The 23,311-nt window shown below is 45.8% G+C and overlaps 1 protein-coding gene across 2 annotated transcripts in view; it reads left to right on the top strand.

Moving 5' to 3' along the window:
• LOC141117276 (legumain-like) overlaps positions 1-23,311 on the top strand; it is a 152,508-nt gene that overhangs the window by 91,076 nt on the left and 38,121 nt on the right. The window contains exon 1 of one of the 2 annotated variants that reach the window (XM_073610041.1): positions 21,291-21,369. The exons of the other annotated variant lie outside the window; for it this stretch is intronic. The gene's annotated coding sequence lies outside the window, so the exon portion shown is untranslated. Of the gene's footprint in view, positions 1-21,290; positions 21,370-23,311 lie in introns of those variants that run through there. 2 annotated transcript variants of the gene reach the window in all.

Here is a 23,311-nt window from a genome sequence, read left to right as displayed (position 1 = left end):
GTGCAGGGACTGTTCTAAATACGGGGAAAATGTGCCACTTTACAGGCATACTATAGACACCCCCAGGTATGAAATTTAAAGGAATATTTCATTTTTATTGTTTCACTTTAAGCATTATTTAAATCACTGCTCCTGAAAAAACGTCTGTTTTTAAAACTATTTTTGCATTAATACATGTCCCCTGGGGCAGGACCCGGGTCCCCAAACCCTTTTTATGGCAATAACTTGCATATTAAACCTTAAAATTAGCACTTTTGATTTTTCACGTTCATGTCACATAGACTGTAATGGTGTTTGAAAAAATGTTTTGCCTGTTCGCATGTTCTGCTGCGACTTGAACCGGGGGGGTTGTTTGGCTCATCCCTAGTCAGAGGATGCGGATAGGATACAGAAGAGGTGGTCAGAGGACACAGACATGGTGCAGAGGTGGTCAGGGGATGTGGACATGGTACAGAGGTGGTCAGAGGATGCGTACATGATGCAGAGGATGCGTACATGATGAAGAGGTGGTCAGAGGATGCGCACATGATACAGAGGTGGACAGAGGATTCGTACATGATACAGAGGTGGTCAGAGGATGAGCACATGATACAGAGGTGGTCAGAGGATGAGCACATGATACAGAGGTGGTCAGAGGATGCGCACATGATACAGAGGTGGTCAGAAGATGCGCACATGATACAGAGGTGGTCAGAGGATGCGCACATGATACAGGAGATAGCAAGACAGATTGTGAACATGTCACCACTGCCATTCTTGCCTGATAACTGCTGCTTGTGGGCATCACAATAGATGGCAGCCAGCCAAGCAATGGATTGATGGATGCAGGCCAGGGGTCCAGTGATGGGAGTCTCCAGAGTCCACTCCAGCAGCCAAGGATGGATGGTGCAGGCAGGACACAGTGCTGTGGTGGGAATCCCTGACTCCGAACAAGCTCCTCCAGAGTCTAGCCATAGTGCGGCGCAGCGGCAGGCTGGGGTTCGGTCTCCTGCCTGCTCCTCTGATGAAGTGCTGAGATGCGCCGTCCATTCAAAAATGGCGCCATTAGATCACATGCTCACTGCGCATGCGCCCGCCCAAAAAAGGCCAAGTGTGTATGAGCCCGGCAGACTTTACAATGGCGCAGCCATATTTTTTACAGGCACCGCTGCCTGTAAAATGGGCTGAAATGTATGGCCTTCCTATAAATCTATGGGCGGTTGGCAACACTACATTGGAGCCCCCTATCTTACAAGAAGCCCCCTTCACATCAGAGGTCTCTCATCATGTCAGAGGTTTCCTCCATCACATTAGAGCTCACCCTCCTCATCCCATCAGAATGTTACTTAATGGGGAACCTGAGCCTGGGACAATGCACACAACCTTGATGAAATTAACTTCACATCAGAGGTCCTCCCATAACATCAGAGGTTCCCCATCACATCAGAGGTCCCCTCATCACATCAGAGGTCCCCCAATCACATCAGAGGTCCCCCCATGCCATCAGTGCCCCCCCATCACATCAGTGGTCCCCCCCATCACATCAGAAATCCACCATCACATCAGTGCCCCCCCATCACATCAGTGCCCCCCCATCACATCAGAGTTCCCCCATCACATCAGAGTTCCCCCATCACATCAGAGCCCCCCCCAATCACATTAGAGGTCCCCTGAAATCCAATGTGAAATTGTGAAATCCAATTGGGTTTGCTACCGTTACAAAACTCCGTAATAAAATGAATAGTGGGGGATTTACTAAAACTGGAGCACACAGAATCCGGTGCAGCTGTGCATCGTAACCAATCAACTTCTAGATTTTTTTTTGGCAAAGTTTAATTGAACAAGCTGAACTTAGAAGCTGATTGGCTACCATGCACAGTTATAGTGAATCTCACCCATATTGTCTGAATCCATTGGTCATCTGTATTCTTTTTGAATCTCGGTGTGCTTTGTGCATTTCTTCCAGATCTGTGCAGTAATCCAGTGTGAGACTTCCTGTAATAAAGACCACACACTGCTGATCTCTCTACTTGTGCAGGAGGACTGGTCTTGTCTCCGCCCCCTCCTGTTGTTTTTTTGTAGTAGGTGGAGCCTACTGGGCCCCTCCCACATGATGTCACAGCTACTTTTACAAGGTAATATCTGGGTATGCACAGGCATTCTGAACACACTAGACATGTGCAATTTGTTTTGTTCCAAATTCATTTTTCAACGAAATTCAACAAATTTGTTAATTCGGAAATATTAGAATTAACAAAAACCCGTTTAACAAATTTTTCCGAAAATTCATAAATTTTAAAACCGAAATTTTGAAAATCCGAAATAATAACTCACTAATCGTAATAACTATTACTAACTATTAAATTATAGGTATTGGAATTTCCTTTCAAATTTGGCTGTTTGCGAAAGTAACGAATACAAATTTATCCGAAGTTATGAATTATCTGAAATAACGAATGCCGCATCCAAACGAATGGAACGTAAAAAATGAATAATAAAAATAAATAATAATAATAAAAACTTTTTATTATTATTATTATTTATCACTATTAATTTATTTTACGTTCCACTTGTTTAGATGCGCCATTCGTTATTTCAGATAATTCGTAACTTCGGATAAATTCGTATTCGTTACTTTCGCAAACAGCCAAATTTGAAAGGAAATTGCAATACCTATAATTTAATAGTTAATAACTAACTAATAATAATAATAATAATAATAATAATAACTATTACTATTTCGGATTTTCAAATTATTATTATTATTATTATTATTATTATTATTATTATTATTATTAGTTAGTTATTATTTCAGATTTTCGGACTTTCGCTCTTTCAAATTTTCGAATTTCAGATTTTCGAATTTTCAAATTTTTGGATTTCTGAATTTCCAAATTTTCAAATTTCCGATCATAACAAATGACCTGCACATGTCTAGAACACACAATGTGGGGTTTGTATCCTTTGTGAATATTGAAGAATGGATGGAAATGAGTTTTTGTGCCCGGAGTTCAGCTTTAAGATTTCCCATGAATACAGAGACCTCATTCCCCTGTAGAGGTGGTCGGTGTCTGCTGGGTTTGGTGGTGATTTTTCTCTGGAGATGGTCAGCGGTGTCTTGGTGGAGTCACATGTTGCAGTTCAGACACTTTTTGGTGACTTTATCAGCTGATAAGAAATGTTCATACATCAGCGATTCTACAAGTGCAGAGGTTGCTACATTTCCCTCCCCCACCAACAACAGTTGGTGACACAAATACGTGTGACACTTACATACCTCCCAACTTTTTGAGATGGGAATGAGGGACACCTATCAGCAAAAGTATGCAGATATAGGACACACCCCTTGCCACGCCCCGTTAAAGGAGAATTGTACAAAAAAAAAATTGGTCAAACCCACAAGTGCTTTTTTTACCACTACAATTCCTTTATATTGGCTTTTGGAATTTACAAATGTAGCAATTTAGTAATCAGATGAAAGGTTTAGCGCTGGAAAACACTTTTTGATACTTAAAAAGTACATTTACTATACAACTAATATAGATCAGACCTAAATGAGGGACAAATGAGGAGGAATGAGGGACAGAGGGACATTGCTCCAAATCAGGGACAGTCCCTCGAAATCCGGGACAGTTGGGAGCTATGCACTTAAGGTTCAGTTCATGTTGGAGAGATCTGACATCTCAAATCGCATTGACAAGTCGCACCCAATTTCCAGCAATGCAGAGGTGGTCAGAGGATGCGGACATGCAGGGCAGGACTTAGGGTGGTGGGGGCCCCTGGGCTTGAGTCACTTTCGGGCCCTACCTTCTATACATTACTTTAAATAGAACAAAATGTTGACTGGTACCGTAGACAGTGTTACATGTTAAAAAAACGTAATAATCTATTTATATGACCACTGATTGAAGCTTGAAAAATGTGACACTGATGACAGATGGCACTAATACGTGGCATTGATGACACATGGCACTAATACGTGGCACTGATGACATGTGATACTGATAACAGATGGCATGTGACACTGACAGGTGGCACTGATGACAGATGGCACTGATACGTGGCACTGATGACAGGTAGCACTGGGGGCAGGTGGCACTGATAGGTGGCACTGGGGTTAGATGGCGATGGGGACATTTGGCACTGATAGCTGGCACTGGGGACAGATGGCACTGGGGACAGATGGCGATGGGGACATTTGGCACTGATAGCTGGCACTGGGGACAGATGGCACTGGGGACAGATGGCGATGGGGACATTTGGCACTGATAGCTGGCACTGGGGACAGATGGCGATGGGGACAGATGGCACTGGGGACAGATGGCGATGGGGACATTTGGCACTGATAGCTGGCACTGGGGACAGATGGCACTGGGGACAGATGGCGATGGGCACATTTGGCACTGATAGGTGGCACTGGGGACAGATGCACTATGTTGTGTAGTGTAACTGTAACTAGTGTGAGTGTTCACTCACCGCTGCAGCACGGAAGCTCTCCCTCCTCACACGCTATCTGTGTGTGAGGAGGGAGAGCCGGTGATGAGAGATGATCTCATATGTTTACATATGAGATCACCTCACATTGGACACTCCGATCGAGTGCTAAATGGCCGCTGTGATTGGCCATTTAGCATGATCTGTGATTGGCTGTGTCCAAGGGACACGGCCAACACAGAACTTCCCTGATGCGCGATCACGGTGGCATGCAGAGGGGAAGTAAACAGGAGGACGTCCAGGGACGCCTTCCCGGCAATTGGTGTCCGCGCTGTAGCGCGGGGCCCATCGGCTTGAGCCAAGTCAAGCCTAATAGTAAGTCTGACCCTGCGGGCATGGTACAGAGATGGTCAGAGGATGCGTACAATACAGAGGAGGTGGTCAGAGGACACCGACATGGTACAGAGGTGGCCAGAGAATGTGGACATGGTACAGAGGTGGTCAGAGAATGTGGACATGGTACAGAGGTGGTCAGAGGATGTGGACATGGTACAGAGGTGGTCAGAGGATGCGAACATGGTACAGAGGAGGTTGTCAGAGGATGCGGACATGGTACAGAGGTGGTTGGAGGATGTGGACATGGTACAGAGGTGGTCAGGAGATGTGGACATGATACAGAGTTGGTCAGAGGATGCGAACATGGTACAGAGGAGGTTGTCAGAGGATGCGGACATGGTACAGAGGAGGTTGTCAGAGGATGCGGACATGGTACAGAGGTGGTTAGAGGATGTGGACATGGTACAGAGGTGGTCAGAGGATGCGAACATGGTACAGAGGAAGTTGTCAGAGGATGCGGACATGGTACACAGGAGGTTGTCAGAGGATGCGGACATGGTACAGAGGTGGTCAGGGGATGTGGACATGATACAGAGGTGGTCAGAGGATTTGCACATGATACAGAGGTGGTCAGAGGATGCGCACATGATACAGAGGTGGTCAGAGGATGAGCACATGATACAGAGGTGGTCAGAGGATGAGCACATGATGCAGAGGTAGTCAGAGGATGCGCACATGATACAGAGGTGGTCAGAGGATGAGCACATGATACAGAGGTGGTCAGAGGATGCAGACAGGATACAGAAGAGGTGGTCAGAGCATGTGGACATGGTACAGAGGTGGTCAGAGGAAGTGGACATGGTACAGAGGTGGTCAGAGGATGTGGCAATGGTACAGAGGTGGTCAGAGGATGTGGACATGATACAGAGGTGGTCAGAGGTAGGGATGAGCCCGATGTTCGAGTCGAACGTAAGTTCGACTCGAACATCGGGTGTTTGCCTGTTCGCCGAATAGCGAACAATTTGGGGTGTTCGCGGCAAATTCAAAAGCCGGAGAACACCCTTTAAAAGTCTATGGGAGAAATCAAAAGTGCTAATTTTAAAGGCTTATATGCATGGTATTGTCATAAAAAGTGTTTGGGGACCCGGGTCCTGCCCCAGGGGACATGTATCAATGCAAAAAAAATGTTTAAAAACGCCTGTTTTTTCGGGAGCAGTGATTTTAATAATGCTTAAAGTGAAACAATAAAAGTGAAATATTCCTTTAAATTTCATACCTGGGGGTTGTCTATAGTATGCCTGTAAAGGGGCGCATTTGTTTCATGTTTAGAACAGTCCCTGCACAAAATGACATTTCTAAAGGAAAAAAATTCATTTAAAACTACTCGTGGCTATAATGAATTGTCTGGACTCGGCAATACAGATAAAAGTTATTGAAAAAAATGGCATAGATTCCGCCCCAGTCCATTACCAGGCCCTTTGGGTCTGGTATGAATATTAAGGGGAACCCCGAACCAAAAATTTTAAATAAATTGCGTGGGGGTCCCCTCAAATTCCATAAAAGGGCCTTCAGATCTGGTATGGATTTTAAGGGGAACCCCGTGCCAAATTTTTTTTTTTAAATGGCGTGGGGGTCCCCCCAAACATCCATACCAGACCTTTATCCAAGCATGCAACCTGGCAGGCGCAGAAAAAGAGGGGGGGACAAGAAAGCACCCCCCCTCCTGAACCGTACCAGGTCACATGCCCTCAACATGGGGAGGGTGCTTTGGGGTAGCCCCCCAAAGCACCTTGTCCCCATGTTGATGGGGACAAGGGCCTCATCCCCACAACCCTTGCCCGGGCATCAGAGGGGGCGGGGCCATGCATTTACATACCCAGGTGGCCCCGCCCCCTCTGACGTTATGGGGAAGCCATTGGGAAGTCCCCGTGCATCAGAGGAGAGCGGGGTCACCCATTGACGTCACCGTGTGGCCCCGCCCTCAGTTATAAAATAACTGTCATCGTCGCTGAAGCGTCATATGGCGGGTGCCTCCTATGGAGGTGGATCTTTTTTATTTTATTTTTCGGTCCGTCGGCGGAGCCTCAGAAGAAGATGAATGGACTTTGTGGGACTTTTTTAATTTCTTTATTTTTTAATAAAGGACTTGTTTTTTTAATAACATTTTGACACTTTTTTGTGAAATGGTACGGGTACAATGTACCCATTACCATTTCACACAGGGGGGAGGCTGGGATCTGGGGGTCCCCTTGTTAACGGGAGCTTCCAGATTCTTATAAGCCCCCCACCCGCAGACCCCCACAACCACTGGGCAAGGGTTGTGGGAATGAGGCCCTTGTCCCCATCAACATGGGGACAAGGTGCTTTGGGGGGCTATCCCAAAGCACCCTCCCCATGTTGAGGGCATGTGGCCTGGTACAGTTCAGGAGGGGGGGCGCTCTCTTGCCCCCCTTTTCCTGTGGCCTGCCAGGTTGCGTGCTCAGATAAGGGTCTGGTATAGATTTTTTGGGGGGCCCCCATGCCATTTGAAAAAAAAATTGGTGCAGGGTTCCCCTTAATATCCATACCAGACCTGAAGGGCCTGGTATGGAATTTGGGGGGACCCCCACGCAATTTTTTTTTTTTTAATTTGGTTTGAGGTTCCCCTTAATATTCATACCAGACCCAAAGGGCCTAGTAATAGACTGGGGGGATCCCATGCCATTTTTTCAATGACTTTTATCTGTATTGCCGGGACCTGACAATTCATTATAGCCGCGAGTAGTTTTAAATTATTTTTTTTCCTTTAGAAATGTCATTTTGTGCAGGGACTGTTCTAAATACGGGGAAAATGTGCCACTTTACAGGCATACTATAGACACCCCCAGGTATGAAATTTAAAGGAATATTTCATTTTTATTGTTTCACTTTAAGCATTATTTAAATCACTGCTCCTGAAAAAACGTCTGTTTTTAAAACTATTTTTGCATTAATACATGTCCCCTGGGGCAGGACCCGGGTCCCCAAACCCTTTTTATGGCAATAACTTGCATATTAAACCTTAAAATTAGCACTTTTGATTTTTCACGTTCATGTCACATAGACTGTAATGGTGTTTGAAAAAATGTTTTGCCTGTTCGCATGTTCTGCTGCGACTTGAACCGGGGGGGTTGTTTGGCTCATCCCTAGTCAGAGGATGCGGATAGGATACAGAAGAGGTGGTCAGAGGACACAGACATGGTGCAGAGGTGGTCAGGGGATGTGGACATGGTACAGAGGTGGTCAGAGGATGCGTACATGATGCAGAGGATGCGTACATGATGAAGAGGTGGTCAGAGGATGCGCACATGATACAGAGGTGGACAGAGGATTCGTACATGATACAGAGGTGGTCAGAGGATGAGCACATGATACAGAGGTGGTCAGAGGATGAGCACATGATACAGAGGTGGTCAGAGGATGCGCACATGATACAGAGGTGGTCAGAAGATGCGCACATGATACAGAGGTGGTCAGAGGATGCGCACATGATACAGGAGATAGCAAGACAGATTGTGAACATGTCACCACTGCCATTCTTGCCTGATAACTGCTGCTTGTGGGCATCACAATAGATGGCAGCCAGCCAAGCAATGGATTGATGGATGCAGGCCAGGGGTCCAGTGATGGGAGTCTCCAGAGTCCACTCCAGCAGCCAAGGATGGATGGTGCAGGCAGGACACAGTGCTGTGGTGGGAATCCCTGACTCCGAACAAGCTCCTCCAGAGTCTAGCCATAGTGCGGCGCAGCGGCAGGCTGGGGTTCGGTCTCCTGCCTGCTCCTCTGATGAAGTGCTGAGATGCGCCGTCCATTCAAAAATGGCGCCATTAGATCACATGCTCACTGCGCATGCGCCCGCCCAAAAAAGGCCAAGTGTGTATGAGCCCGGCAGACTTTACAATGGCGCAGCCATATTTTTTACAGGCACCGCTGCCTGTAAAATGGGCTGAAATGTATGGCCTTCCTATAAATCTATGGGCGGTTGGCAACACTACATTGGAGCCCCCTATCTTACAAGAAGCCCCCTTCACATCAGAGGTCTCTCATCATGTCAGAGGTTTCCTCCATCACATTAGAGCTCACCCTCCTCATCCCATCAGAATGTTACTTAATGGGGAACCTGAGCCTGGGACAATGCACACAACCTTGATGAAATTAACTTCACATCAGAGGTCCTCCCATAACATCAGAGGTTCCCCATCACATCAGAGGTCCCCTCATCACATCAGAGGTCCCCCAATCACATCAGAGGTCCCCCCATGCCATCAGTGCCCCCCCATCACATCAGTGGTCCCCCCCATCACATCAGAAATCCACCATCACATCAGTGCCCCCCCATCACATCAGTGCCCCCCCATCACATCAGAGTTCCCCCATCACATCAGAGTTCCCCCATCACATCAGAGCCCCCCCCAATCACATTAGAGGTCCCCTGAAATCCAATGTGAAATTGTGAAATCCAATTGGGTTTGCTACCGTTACAAAACTCCGTAATAAAATGAATAGTGGGGGATTTACTAAAACTGGAGCACACAGAATCCGGTGCAGCTGTGCATCGTAACCAATCAACTTCTAGATTTTTTTTTGGCAAAGTTTAATTGAACAAGCTGAACTTAGAAGCTGATTGGCTACCATGCACAGTTATAGTGAATCTCACCCATATTGTCTGAATCCATTGGTCATCTGTATTCTTTTTGAATCTCGGTGTGCTTTGTGCATTTCTTCCAGATCTGTGCAGTAATCCAGTGTGAGACTTCCTGTAATAAAGACCACACACTGCTGATCTCTCTACTTGTGCAGGAGGACTGGTCTTGTCTCCGCCCCCTCCTGTTGTTTTTTTGTAGTAGGTGGAGCCTACTGGGCCCCTCCCACATGATGTCACAGCTACTTTTACAAGGTAATATCTGGGTATGCACAGGCATTCTGAACACACTAGACATGTGCAATTTGTTTTGTTCCAAATTCATTTTTCAACGAAATTCAACAAATTTGTTAATTCGGAAATATTAGAATTAACAAAAACCCGTTTAACAAATTTTTCCGAAAATTCATAAATTTTAAAACCGAAATTTTGAAAATCCGAAATAATAACTCACTAATCGTAATAACTATTACTAACTATTAAATTATAGGTATTGGAATTTCCTTTCAAATTTGGCTGTTTGCGAAAGTAACGAATACAAATTTATCCGAAGTTATGAATTATCTGAAATAACGAATGCCGCATCCAAACGAATGGAACGTAAAAAATGAATAATAAAAATAAATAATAATAATAAAAACTTTTTATTATTATTATTATTTATCACTATTAATTTATTTTACGTTCCACTTGTTTAGATGCGCCATTCGTTATTTCAGATAATTCGTAACTTCGGATAAATTCGTATTCGTTACTTTCGCAAACAGCCAAATTTGAAAGGAAATTGCAATACCTATAATTTAATAGTTAATAACTAACTAATAATAATAATAATAATAATAATAATAACTATTACTATTTCGGATTTTCAAATTATTATTATTATTATTATTATTATTATTATTATTATTATTATTAGTTAGTTATTATTTCAGATTTTCGGACTTTCGCTCTTTCAAATTTTCGAATTTCAGATTTTCGAATTTTCAAATTTTTGGATTTCTGAATTTCCAAATTTTCAAATTTCCGATCATAACAAATGACCTGCACATGTCTAGAACACACAATGTGGGGTTTGTATCCTTTGTGAATATTGAAGAATGGATGGAAATGAGTTTTTGTGCCCGGAGTTCAGCTTTAAGATTTCCCATGAATACAGAGACCTCATTCCCCTGTAGAGGTGGTCGGTGTCTGCTGGGTTTGGTGGTGATTTTTCTCTGGAGATGGTCAGCGGTGTCTTGGTGGAGTCACATGTTGCAGTTCAGACACTTTTTGGTGACTTTATCAGCTGATAAGAAATGTTCATACATCAGCGATTCTACAAGGGCAGAGGTTGCTACATTTCCCTCCCCCACCAACAACAGTTGGTGACACAAATACGTGTGACACTTACATACCTCCCAACTTTTTGAGATGGGAATGAGGGACACCTATCAGCAAAAGTATGCAGATATAGGACACACCCCTTGCCACTCCCCATTAAAGGAGAATTGTACAAAAAAACAAAACAAGATTAGTTAAACCCACATGTGCTTTTTTTTACCACTACAATTCCTTTATATTGGCTTTTGGAATTTACAAATGTAGCAATTTAGAAATTAGATGAAAGGTTTAGCGCTGGAAAACACTTTTTGATACTTAACCACTTAAGGACCGAGCCTCTTTTTGAGATTTGTTGTTTACAAGTTAAAAATAGTTTTTTTTTTTGCTATAAAATTACTTAGAACCCCCAAACATTATACATTTTTTTTCTAACACCCTAGAGAATAAAATGGCGGTCGTTGCAATACTTTTTGTCACACCGTATTTGCGCCACGGTCGTAGAAGCTCACTTTTTTTGGAAAAAATACACTTTTTTTAATTAAAAAATAAGACAACACTAAAGTTAGCCCATTTTTTTTTTATATTGTGAAAGATAATGTTACGCTGAGTAAATTGATACCCAACATGTCATGCTTCAAAATTGCGCCCGCTCGTGGAATGGTGACAAAATTTTACCCTTAAAAATCTCCATAGGCGACGTTTAAAAAAATTCTACAGGTTGCATGTTTTGAGTTACAGAGGAGGTCTAGGGCTAGAATTATTGCTCTTGCTCTACCGATTGCGGCGATACCTCACATGTGTGGTTTGAACACCGTTTTTATATGTGGGCGCTACTCACGTATGCGTTCGCTTTTGCACGTGAGCTCGGCGGGATGGGGCGCGTTTAAAAATGTAAGATTTTTTTTTCTTTTTTATTTTACCTTTTATTTTTTATTTTTACACTGTTCTTTTTAAAAAAAAAAAATTGTGTCACTTTTATTCCTATTACAAGGAATGTAAACATCCCTTGTAATAGAAAAAAAGCATGACAGGACCTCTTAAATATGAGATCAGGTGGTCAAAAAGACATCAGATCTCATATTTACACTAAAATGCAATAAAAAAAAAATAAAATAAAATAAAAGTGTCATTTAAAATGTTTTTTTTTTTTTAAATGGTCCTTTAAGAGCTATGGGCGAAAGTGACGTTTTGATGTCGCTTCCGCCCTGCAATGATATGGAGACAGGTGGGGGGGCCATCTTTCCCCCTCACTCGTCTCCATGCCAAGGAAGGAGCAACATCCGATCGCCTCCGCCTCTACCGACGGCCCCGGTATGCGGCGGAGGGGGCCCCTCTCCCGCCACCAATAAAAGTGATTCCGCAGCGAATACACCGCAGAGACCACTTTTATCTGAAAGCGGACCGCCGGCCGAAGAAGAGGATACCGGGGTTATGGCAGCTAGCTGCTGCAATAACAACGATATTCCCCTTCAAAGTAAGGACGTATATCGATGTGCGGCGCCCCGTAAGTGGCTAAAAAGTGCATTTTATATACATCTATATGGATCAGACCAAAATGAGGGACAAATGAGGAGGAATGAGGGACAGAGGGACATTGCTCCAAATCAGGGACAGTCCCTCGAAACCCGGGACAGTTGGGAGCTATGCACTTAAGGTTCAGTTCACATTGGAGAGATCTGACAGCTCAAATCGCATTGACAAGTCGCATTCTATTGCCAGCAATCGCACTGTTCAAATCGGTGTGACGCCGGCTTTGCAGTGCCGCATCGATTAGAAAAAGCAGTACATGCGCTACTTTTCAGGTGCGACTTGCCTAGACATCCGCGCATGAAGCCGCATCAGATGTCTTGAAAGTCGCTTCCAAAGGCGCACGATCTCAAAGCCTCAGTCAATGTGAACGAGGGGCTTAACTGCTTGCCGACCGCCCGCCACAGATCTACTGCGACAAGGTGGCACGGCTGCGCGACTCAACGCACCTGTACGTCGTTTCGTGCACTAGCCCCGTGTGGGGCACGCACTCATTGGCCAGAGGCGGTAGCAAATCAGACGCAATGTCCGTCGGCCACCCGCGGTCCTTTCCCACAGAGGCAGAACGGGGATCCGCCGATGTAAACAAGGCAGATCGCCGTTCTGACAGGGAGGACATAGAGATCTTGTGTTCCTGCTAAGCAGTAACAATGATCTCTGTGTTGTCCCAGTCAGCCCATCCCCCACACAGTTAGAAAACACTCCCAGGAAACACACTCAACCCTTTCATCGCCCCCTGATGTTAAAGTGATTGTAAATCTAATTTTTTTTTTTAAATAACAAACATATTATACTTACCTCCACTGTGCAGCTCGTTTTGCACAGAGTGGCCCCGAACCTCCTCTTCTGGGGTCCCCCGGTGGATCTCACAGCTCCTCCCCGCATCAGATAGCCCCCTAGGTGAGTAGTGCTTCCCCCGAGGGGGTTACCTTGCGGGCGCGCTCCCGAGTCCAGCCTTCGCCGTCCATAGAGGCCCCCCGACACCTGTGTCATTGGTATGGATGGATGAAGAGATCTGGACAGCCGCACACCGGAATAAATTGTGTTCATCTTTATTTGTGAAACAGGATCATGGGGTACACAGGGCACCACTGTGGGTGGTACAGAGCAACAGCTGACGCGTTTCACACTTACATTAAGTGCTTACTCCTAACTCAAGCTATGAGTAAGCACTTAATGTAAGTGTGAAACGCGTCAGCATACCTGCACTAGCAATTGCCAGCACCGGGGGCTCTCTCTTTTTTCTGGAGGTGGAGGACATACACACTCTGGTTTGGATCGTCCTGAGCGGTGGTAAATATATCTGCTCGCGTCATTGGGTTTGATTGACACCAGCGGGAGCCAATGGCTGCGCTGCTATCAATCTATCCAATCAAGAGCAGAGAACCCCGGGCAGAGAGACAGCGTGTCCCCGCCGGGTCAAGTTTGAGGGTTCAGGTAAGTAAAACGGGTGGGGGGGGGCGGTCACTGCCGGGTGTTTTTTCACCTTAATTCATAGGATGCATTAGGGCAGGCATGTCCAAAGTCCGGCCCGCGTTTCCCAGTTTCAAACAGCCCAACTGGTAATTTGGATATATATATTTTTTGTGGCCCCCAACAAATCCCTGAGTGCCACATAAGATGTATACCCGTATTTATCGACGACTCGGAGGGGGCGGGACGAGTGCCGACAGATTAAATACAGGAGAATCTCCTGTTTGCTCGGCGGCCTCTAATAGGAAGTCCCGCCTCCTGGGCTGGCATTGGATGGCTCTTCTGTCTATCATAGGAGGAGGGACTTTGAATTAAAGAGGCCGTCAAGTAAACAGGAGATTCTCCTTTATGTAATCTGCCTGTGCTCATCCCGCCCCCCTCCCTGTCCACACAGGCTGCAGATGGGCATGGATCAGGCTGCACTGATGGCAATGGTGAGGCTGCATTTATGTCAATGGTGAGGCTGCATTCATGGCACTGGTGAGGCCGCATTCATGGCAATGGTGAGGCGACATTCAAGGCACTTGTGAGGCTGCATTTATGTCAAAGGTGATTCTGCATTTATGTCAATGGTGAGGCTGCATTCATGGCACTGGTGAGGCTGCGTTCATGGCAATGGTGAGGCGACATTCAAGGCACTTGTGAGGTTGCGTTTATGTCAATGGTGAGGCTGCATTCAGAGGTTACATTCATGGCACTGGTGAGGCTGCATTCATGGCACTGATGAGGCTGCATTCATGGCATTGATGAGGCTGCATTTATGTCAATGGTGAGGCTACATTTATGGCACTGGTGAGGCCACATTCATGGCACTGGTGAGGCTGCATTCATGGCACTGGTGAGGCTGCATTTATGTCAAAGGTGAGGCTGCATTTATGTCAATAGTGAGGCTGCATTCATGGCACTGGTGAGGCTGCATTCATGGCACTGGTGAGGCTACATTCATGGCACTGGTGAAGCTACATTCAAGGCACTTGTGAGGCTGCATTTATGTCAATGTAGAGGCTGCATTTATGTCAATGGTGAGGCTGCGTTCATGGCACTGGTGAGTTTGCATTCATGGCACTGGTGAGGCTGCATTCATGGCACTGGTGAGGCTGCATTCATGGCACTGGTGAGGCTGCATTCATGGCAATGGTGAGGCTGCATTCATGGTAATGGTGAAGCTACATTCAAGGCACTTGTGAGGCTGCACTTATGTCAATGGTGAGGCTGCATTTATCTCAATGGTGAGGCTGCATTCATGGCACTGGTGATGCTGAATTCATGGCACTGGTGAGGCTGCATTCATGGCACTGGTGAGGCTGCATTCATGGCACTGGTGAGGCTGCATTCATGGCACTGGTGAGGCTGCATTCATGGCACTGGTGAGGCTGCATTTATGTCAATGGTGAGGCTGCATTCATGGCAATGGTGAGGCTGCATTCATGGCAATGGTGAGGCTGCATTCATGGGAATGGTGAGGCTGCATTCATGGGAATGGTGAGGCCGCATTCATGGCACTGGTGAGGCCGCATTCATGGCACTGGTGAGGCCGCATTCATGGCACTGGTGAGGTTGCATTCATGGCACTGGTGAAGCTACATTCAAGGCACTGGTGAGGCTGCATTTATGTCAGTGGTGAGGCTGCAGATGGGCACTGATTAGGTTGCATTGATGGCCACTGACCATTTATTTTGCTTCACAGTACTTTATTTAAAATTTTAGTTTTTTCCTGAAACTTCCCTCTTAAAGTGAAGGTTTGTGTTATATGCCAATAAATACGGTATATCCAAATAACACGCCGGAGCTCATCTTTTGTCCTGAGCAGCGCTCGGGGATTCGTTGGGGGCCACAAAAGATATATATATATATCCAAATAACACGCCCGGCTCATCTCTTCACCACACACAGCCACAAAGACAGGAGGATTCTCGTTGGGCCGTGTATTTATTGCTCAGACAAACACACTTAGATCAAATTTTAATGGTTCAAAGAATGTCAGGAAGAATGGTCGGCCCTCACGCACGTTCACTTCAGCAAACCTGGACCTCTTTGAAAAAAGTTTGGACACCCCTGCATTAAGTTGAAAAAACATGAAGGTTTACAACCCCTTTAACCCCTTCCCTGCCAGTGTCATCAGTACAGTGACAGTGCATATTTTTAGCACTGATCACTGTAATAATGTCACTGGTTCCCAAAAAAGCGTCAGTTAGGTGTATGATTTATCCGCCGCAATGTCGCACTCCCACAAAAAAAAAAAATCGCTGATCGCCACCATTACTAGTAAAAAAATATAATTGATACAAAATTTCATAAAAATAGTTTGTAGATGCTATAACTTGTATAACTTTTGCGCAAATCAATCAGTATACGCTTATTGGGATTTTTTTTTTTACCAAAATTATGTAGCAGAATAAATATTGGCCTAAATTGATGAAGAAATTTGATTTTTTTGCAGTTTTTTATTTATAGTGTTTTATAGCAGAGAGTAAAAAATATTGTTTGGGGTTTTTTTTACAAAATTGTCGCTCTTTTTTTGTTTATAGCGCAACAAATAAAAACAGCAGAAGTGATCAAATACCACCAAAAGAAGCTCTATCTGTAGGAAAAAAGGACGCCAATTTTGTTTGGGTGTAGCGTCGCACAACCGCGCAATTGTCAGTTAAAGCAACGCAGTGCCGAATCGCAAAAAATGGCCTGGTCGGGAAAGGGTATAAAATGTCCTAATGTGGTTAAAGGTGGTCAGGACTATTTTGGAGCTTTTCATCAGATTTGAAAATGCTGACAGAGACTCTGAGGTGTCAGAGAAGGTGAAGTGTACACAGTGTCCTTTAATTATCCCCCTCCCCCACTCCTCTGAGCGCAGCCTGCTGTGAAATCACCCCCTCCCCCCCTCTGCCAGGCAATAGTCAGTGAGGCCCCACCTTGTTCTGTCCATCCTTTCTTCTAGAAGCTCCTCACAGGTCCTCCTCTTACACCCCATTCACACTTGTCATGCGACTTTGAAAATCAGAGTCACATGACAAGACGTACCCCATGTTTTCCAATGATAACCATTTAGGTGCGACTTTCATGCAGCTTTTGAGGCTGAACATTGAAGTCTATGTGCCTCAAGTTGCTTGAAAGTCAAACCAAAGTAGTGGATGAACGACTGACTGTAAGGCTCTGTTTCCGCTACTGCAACCCCAAAGTTGCGCGATTTAGGCTCGGTTTCCACTAGTGCGACTTTTCATGTGAAGAGTCGCATGACAAGTCGTACCCCTATGATTTCCAATGAGTACCGTTCATATCTGTGCGACTTCAAGACGCAGCGACTTCAAAGTAGTCCCCGCACTACTTTGGTCCCACTTTGATGCGACTTGAGGTCCATAGACCTCAAGAATACACAGGCGTTGCTTCAAGTCGCGGCAAAAAATTGCGGTAAAAAAATTGCGGTAAAAATCACGCGACTTTGGGGGCGCAGTAGTGGAAACATGGCCTTACAGTGCAACTCTGCAATGGCGATTTGTGATGCGATGTCATGCGACCGGTGAAAACCACATGAGAACAAGTCGCACCGATGTCGGGACAAAGTAGTGCAAAAAACCTGATTTGGAGTCGCTGTGACTTGAGGCGCACCGATTAGAACGGGGACCATTGAAATACATGGGATTTTGACTTGTCATGCGACTTTTCACATGTGTCAAGTCGCACAACTCGCAGTAGTGGAAACAGAGCCTTAGGCTCTGTTTCCACTATTGCGTCGACAAAGTCGCGCGATTTTTGACCGCGACTTGAAGAAATGCCTGTGTATTCTTGAGGTCTATAGATCTCAAGTCGCATCAAAGTGGGACCAAAGTAGTGCAGGGACTACTGTGAAGTCGCACAGATATGAACGGTACTCATTGTAAATCATGGGGTACGACTTGTCATGCGACTTTTCAGTCCCAAATCGCATGAAAAGTCGCACTAGTGGAAACATAGCCTAAGTCAAACATATCTGATGGGTTTACTTCCTCTTTGTTTCCCTGCAAAGGTAAAGCATAGCAGCCCATTATGTGTCACTTAGAGTTGCCACCTCATCCCTTTAAACCCGAACACATATTAATTACACGGGTCCTGAGGCTAATTAAATGCAGATAAGGCACTAATTGAGTTTAAATACCACCTTAATCAGCCACAAAACCTGTGTAATTAGTGTGTGTCCGGGTTTAAAGGGATGAGGTGGCAACCTTAGTTTACAACCACTTTAAGGCGTCAGCAGACCAAGACATTTTGGACAATTTCATGCTCCCAACTTTGTGGGAACAGTTTGGGGACGGCCCCTTCCTGTTCCAACATGACTGTGCACAAAGCAAGGTGAGTGAGTTTGGGGTCGAGGAACTTGACTGGCCTGCACAGAGTCCTGACCTCAACCCGATAGAACACATTTGGGATGAATTAGAGTGGAGGCTGCGAGCCAGGCCTTCTCGTCCAACATCAGTACCTGACCTCACAAATGCGCTTCTGGAAGAATGGTCAAACATGTTGGAACGGGAAGGGGCCATCCCCAAACTGTTCCCACAAAGTTGGGAGCATGAAATGTCTTGGTATGCTGACGTCTTAAGAGTTCCCTTCACTAGAACTAAGGGGCCAAGCCCAACCCCTGAAAAACAACCCCACACCATAATCCCCCCTCCACCACATGATTTGGACCAGTGCACAAAGCAAGGTCCATAAAGACATGGATGAGCGAGTTTGGGGTGGAGGAACTTGACTGGCCTGCACAGAGTCCTGACCTCAACCCGATAGAACACCTTTGGGATGAATTAGAGCGGAGACTGCGAGCCAGGCCTTCTCGTCCAACATCTGTGCCTGACCTCATGAATGCGCTTCTGGAAGAATGGTCAAACATTCCCATAGACACCCTCCTAAACCTTGTGGACGGCCTTCCCAGAAGAGTTGAAGCTGTTATAGCTGCAAAGGGTGGACCAACTCAATATTGAACCCTACGGACTAAGACTGGGATGTCATTGAAGTTCATGTGCGTGTAAAGGCAGGCGTCACAATACTTTTGGTAATATAGTGTATATGAAAACAGATGTCGTCATCCCTTTAGTATTTACACTCGGAGCCTCGAGGAAGGTGCTGTGCCGATAAGCCTGAACTCCATTTATCTCCCCCGGCTGTATATTGCACAGGAATCCTTTATAGTACTATGTGTCCTTGGTTAAACTCTGGTGTAAAGTTCACCATACAATAATAAATATGAGATAAAGGGTAGTTGGGGTGAGTATGGGACAACATTGTCCATGGAGATTAGAAGGAAAAGCAACCCTTGTACTGTGCGCTCATTACATAGATATATAGTAGGTGAGGTTGAAAAAAGTCCATGAAGTCCAACCTATGTGTGATTATATGTCAGTATTACATTGTATATCCCTGTATGTTGCGGTTGTTCAGGTGCTTATCTAATAGTTTCTTGAAGCTATCAATGCTCCCCGCTGAGACCACCGCCTGTGGAAGGGAATTCCACATCCTTGCCGCTCTTACAGTATAGAACCCTCTACGTAGTTTAAGGTTAAACCTTCTTTCTTCTAATTTTAATGAGTGGCCACGAGTCTTGTTAAACTCCCTTCTGAGAAAAAGTTTTCACCCTATTGTGGGGTCACCAGTACGGCATTTGTAAATTGAAATCATATCCCCTCTCAAGCGTCTCTTCTCCAGAGAGAATAAGTTCAGTGCTCACAACCTTTCCTCATAACTAAGATCCTCCAGACCCTTTATTAGCTCTGTTGCCCTTCTTTGTACTCGCTCCATTTCCAGTACGTCCCTCCTGAGGACTGGTGCCCAGAACTGGACCGCATACTCCAGGTGCGGCCGGACCAGAGTCTTGTAGAGCGGGAGAGTTATCGTTTTATCTCTGGAGTTGATCCCCTTTTTAATGCCAATATTCTGTTTGCTTTGTTAGGAGCAGCTTGGCATTGCTGAGCCTATCATCTACTAGGACCCCCAGGTCCTTTTCCATCTTAGATCCCCCCAGAGGTTCTCCCCCCAGTGTGTAGATTGCATTCATATTTTGGCCACCCAAATGCATTACCCGGTGACTCTGCCCCTTATGACGTCACCGCCCCAGCATACCCCGGGTGGTGATGTCATAAGGGGTGGGGTCACCGGGTGACATTACCCGGTGACCACGCCCCATGCCTTTATAAGTCGTTGCGCACCACGCACACGGCATTACAACGGGAGAGAGCTTTGTGTCAACATCGGAAGAAGAGAAGAGGGAAGAAGACAACGGAGAAGACCGGACCACCGCTAGCAACAGAGTAGGCAGAAGAGCAGAAGATAGTGGAGGAGCCCGGCAGAAGACACCGGAGAGTGGGAGAAGAACGAAGAGAGAGCGGAGAAGAGGCTGGAGAGTTTTTTTTATTGACACTTTTTTCCCTCCAGGTGAATGGGTAGGGGTACGATGTACCCCATACTCATTCACATAGGGTGGGGGCCGGGATCTGGGGGCCCCCTTTATTAAAGGGGGCTCCCGGATTCCGTTGAGCCCCCTGCCCGCAGACCCCGAAAACCAACGGCCAGGGATGTCGGGAAGAGGCCCTTGTCCTCATCAACATGGGGACAAGGTGCTTTGGGGCAGGGGGGGGGCCGCAGGGTGCCCCCCTGCCCCAAAGCACCCACCCCCTATGTTGAGGGTATGCAGCCTGGTACGGTTCAGGAGGGGGGCCTCGCTCGTCCCCATCCCTTTTCCTGACCGGACGGGCTGCGTGCTCAGATAAGGGTCTGGTATGGATTTTTGGGGGACCTCCATGCCGTTTTTTTTTCGGCATAGGGGGTTCCCCTTAAAATCCATACCAGACCCAAGGGCCTGGTATGCTCTTGGAGGGGGAACCCATGCAGTTTTTTTTTATTTAAAATTTGGTGTGGAGTTCCCCCTCAAGATCATCGGAGCACAAGTCGCATGCCAAAGTCGGATCATGCAAGACGGCGATCCGACTTTGATCCGACTTCAATGATAGTCAATGGGCTGAAGTAGGATCAAAGTCGGGTCAAAGTAGTACAGGGAGCATTTTCAAAGTCGGACCGACTTGTGTTGGACCAGTTAGGACGGCTCCCATAGGGAAACATTAATTTTCACACGTCATGCGACATGAGCTCCCAATGTCAGAGTGTTTGTCGTACCGGTGTGAACCCAGCCTGAGGGCAGGGACTGATGAATATATAATATAAGGAAAGTGCTGCATAAATTGATTGCGCTATATAAGTTCCTGAAATAAATAAAATGTGTGCGAAAAATAAAATAAAGGATTAAAAAAAGATGAGGGGTTAAAGTTTAATTCCAGCCCAAAGTTTATTTGAGTTCTGGACAGAGTGGGGTAGGTTAGATCCACCGCCAGGTGGTTGTTGCCGGGCAGATTTCCTCCTATAGGCACACATTCATAAATTACCATAATGGATACAAAGGACACCATATAGTCTGCGCCGGGGCGTTGAAGTTCTTGGATGTTGCAATCACCGGCCAATGTGACCAGTCATGTGCAGCCTCCGGCGCTGGTGATTGGTGGGTGAAGCTGTTGGCCAGTGGTGACCCCGCCCCCGTTTTTGTGTTTATAGCTGGGAGGAAGGATACAGAGTCACAATCTGCGGACTCATCGTTGTGATAACACTCAGATTGCAGAGGAGAGCAGGTAAGTGATCAGGAGGTCGGCCAATGTGGGCGGTATAGATCTCCTTTGTATAGCACTTTGAGAAGATACCTCTAAAGCTGTTCTATAAAAGAAAGTTTATTATTAGATTATTTCTAGATTGTAAACTAACGAGCTGAGCCCTCCTGTATTGGTTTGTATTGTAAGTGTAATGTCTGCCCTCATGTTGTAAAGCGTTGTGTAAACTGTTGGCGCCATATAAATCCTGTATTATTATAATAATAATATTATACATGTACCCTGCTGGAGACAGTGTGGGGGAGGGGGGAGCACTCGGGAATAAAGAGATCTGTGTGTGTTGGGGGAGGGGTTCAGTAGAGGGAGAGATCAGACATAGGAGGGATCTGACTAATGCCGGCCATACATGAGTCGAATTCCGAATGGATTTTCTTTTGGAAATCAGATATTTTATGATCTGATGATACCACCATTCTTTTCGAAATTCAACCAAACAAGCCTTCGATTTCTCCTCATGTTGTTACAGAAAATAATTTTTGTGGCCGGGAATCTTCTTCTCCTTCCAGGTCACAGCTCATGCAAAGGAGAGATCTGACGATATGGGGGGGGTCATCAGACGGAGAGACCTGAAGATATGGGGGAGGTCATCAGATGTAGAGATCTGAAGATATGGGGGAGGTCATCAGATGTAGAGACTTGACGATATGGGGGAGGTCATCAGACGTAGAGACCTGACGATATGGGGGAGATCATCAGATGTAGAGACCTGAAGATATGGGGGAGGTCATCAGATGTAGAGACTTTGACGATATGGGGGAGGTCATCAGATGTAGAGACCTGACGATATGGGGGAGGTCATCAGACGTAGAGACCTGATGATATGGGGGAGGTCATCAGATGTAGAGACCTGACGATATGGGGGAGGTCATCAGACGTAGAGACCTGACAATATGGGGGAGGTCATCAAATGTAAAGACCTGATGATATGGGGGAGGTCATCAAATGTAGAGACCTGACGATATGGGGGAGGTCATCAGATGTAGAGACCTGACGATATGGGGGAGGTCATCAGACGTAGAGACCTGACAATATGGGGGAGGTCATCAGATGTAGAGACTTGACGATATGGGGGAGGTCATCAGACGTAGAGACCTGACGATATGGGGGAGGTCATCAAATGTAGAGACCTGATGATATGGGGGAGGTCATCAGATGTAGAGACTTGACGATATGGGGGAGGTCATCAGACGTAGAGACCTGACGATATGGGGGAGGTCATCAAATGTAGAGACCTGACGATATGGGGGAGGTCATCAGATGGAGAGACCTGACGATATGGGGGGACAGATTGACTGATGGATCTGACAGTGGGGGGAGATCGGCAGATTTGGGGGGTAAAGGGGCAGATGGGGAGACCTGATGATGGGGGGGGGGGGGGGCAGGGAGATCAGGAGGTCAGCCAGGACTGCAGTGTGGGGGATATAGATCTCCTTTGTATAGCTACCTCTAAAGGCGTTATATAAAATAAAGATTATTATTATTATTATAGAAGTACCTTGCTGGGGGCAGTGTGGGGGAGGGGGCTACTGGGGAATAAAGAGATCTGTGGGGGGATCAGGCAATGGAGTGATCTGACTAATGCCCGGTACACATGATGAGATTAACGGACAAATGATTGTCCCCTTTTTTTTTGCATTCTAATCTCAGATCGAATCTGATGAGTTTACTAAAGTCACGAAAATTCTTGTATGAAAGAATAAAAATTCGGAAGTGATGTCATGTGTTGTAATACATTTGTATTGCATTTTCAAATGACAGCTGTACTGATTAAACGAAAATTGTACGACATTTTTTGTTTTCGTGCATGTCTGATTAAATATCGGATGAACTGTCCTGATCGGCTTTTGAAAGCTCTGTACTAACGATCAGCTTATCGTACGATCGCTTCCAAATCTGCATTTTTTGT

This window comes from Aquarana catesbeiana, linkage group LG13 (assembly GCF_042186555.1).
Source record: "Aquarana catesbeiana isolate 2022-GZ linkage group LG13, ASM4218655v1, whole genome shotgun sequence".
Lineage (NCBI taxonomy): Eukaryota > Metazoa > Chordata > Amphibia > Anura > Ranidae > Aquarana > Aquarana catesbeiana.
This window is presented reverse-complemented; position numbering and strand designations above follow the sequence as displayed.